Source organism: Jaculus jaculus, chromosome 3, assembly GCF_020740685.1.
Source record: "Jaculus jaculus isolate mJacJac1 chromosome 3, mJacJac1.mat.Y.cur, whole genome shotgun sequence".
Classification (NCBI taxonomy): domain Eukaryota; kingdom Metazoa; phylum Chordata; class Mammalia; order Rodentia; family Dipodidae; genus Jaculus; species Jaculus jaculus.
Genome location: NC_059104.1, coordinates 49,335,836 through 49,337,267, shown reverse-complemented (window position 1 = coordinate 49,337,267; position 1,432 = coordinate 49,335,836). Strand labels below are relative to the sequence as shown.

General features: G+C 37.8%; 1 pseudogene; it reads left to right on the top strand.

Annotated features, from left to right (window-relative positions):
* Positions 1-424: 424 nt before the first annotated feature.
* LOC101608642 lies at positions 425-1,124 on the top strand (annotated as a pseudogene).
* The last annotated feature ends 308 nt before the right edge of the window (positions 1,125-1,432 follow it).

Genomic DNA, 1,432 nt, shown 5'->3' with positions numbered 1-1,432 from the left:
AGCTGTCAAGCAGCTCCTTGTTTGAGCTTTTTGAGTTTTAACATTTTGTTTAAACAACTTTTGATTCATTAACAACAAAAACATCTTTCTTTTCCCAAGACCATATATATTTCTCTAAGTTCAGCAGCAATGATGTCTAAGGCTAGATGGCTTTGAAGTTCCATTCCCATGAGAAAGTTCAATTTTCTCTGGAGAGATTTGAGACTGTTGATCACTGGACACATCCAGAGATAGTGTCATACATAGGCCTACCAGCAGAGGGATGAAACTCTGTCTCGGTGCAGACAGGGTTTATAGGCTACTTTTTTTCCGATAGAGATACACCTGTCGAACAATCAAGACTGGGCAACAAAAAGTGGGAGAGGAGATAGTCTGTGGATGATCATGGGCAGCTGCTGCATGGGGTTCCAGGCAAAAATAAAAGATGACAACTGCAGCCAGACCCACTTTTGAACCTGCAAGAGGGGGAAAGAGGAAAAGAAAAAGATGATTTGAGCCATCTGTCAAAACATTATTCAAGCAGAGACCTTCCCTCTCATACAAAGATAAAAAGCAGACAAACTTCTCAGGATGCCCCTGAAGAGGTTCATAACCATGATTTCAGGAGAGAGTTGGAAGGGAGAGAGAGAGAGGGGTTGGGGTTTGAATGGCTGCTAGGGATAAAAACAGAGATCGTCCAACCTGAGAACACACAACTTCATCAGTGTCAAAGAAGCCCCGCTTAGATGAGATCCCTGCTGCCAACATGGATGCAGATGATCCTCTGACAGATGAGAAAGATGAAGATTATGAAGAGTAGACTGATGATGATGATGATACTGCAGCTCTTGTGCACAATGGGAAAACATTGAAAAAGAAAGGAACAAGAACAAAAAGCAAAGGAAGAGAGAATTTGAATGAAAAACTTTCTAAGTGGAAAATCTGTCTTTAATCACACTGGCCCATCCCAGCCTAAGGCCAACTTCAAAGTTAAAATAAGGTGGGATGATGATGTTGTCTTCAAGAACTGTGCAAAAGGTGATGATCAGAAGAAAGTCAAAAGATTTGTGAATGATACACTGCATTCCGAATTTCACAAAAGTTCATGGAGAAATACATTAAGTAGTGCAGTTTTATGTGTTTAATTAAAGATGCAGAATGTTAAGGATCAGTTTAATTTTTTTGTTATTTTTTCTTTCCCAGTGTATAAACTAAGTTCCAAAATATGTCTTCTTCCTATGGTAGCACCTTATTTCATAATAAACTTGGGAATTGGTCTCATTACTTTCCTGTTTCTGACTGTTTCCAGTCATATATTTTCTTTTTCATATGGGAGAAAGGCATCTCCTTGCAATAAATATTTTTAACCTAAAAGAAAAAAAAAACTAGTGAACCAAACTTTTTTGTATTTTATGGATCTTATAAAATGGTGTGATATTTCTTTTCAAAATAA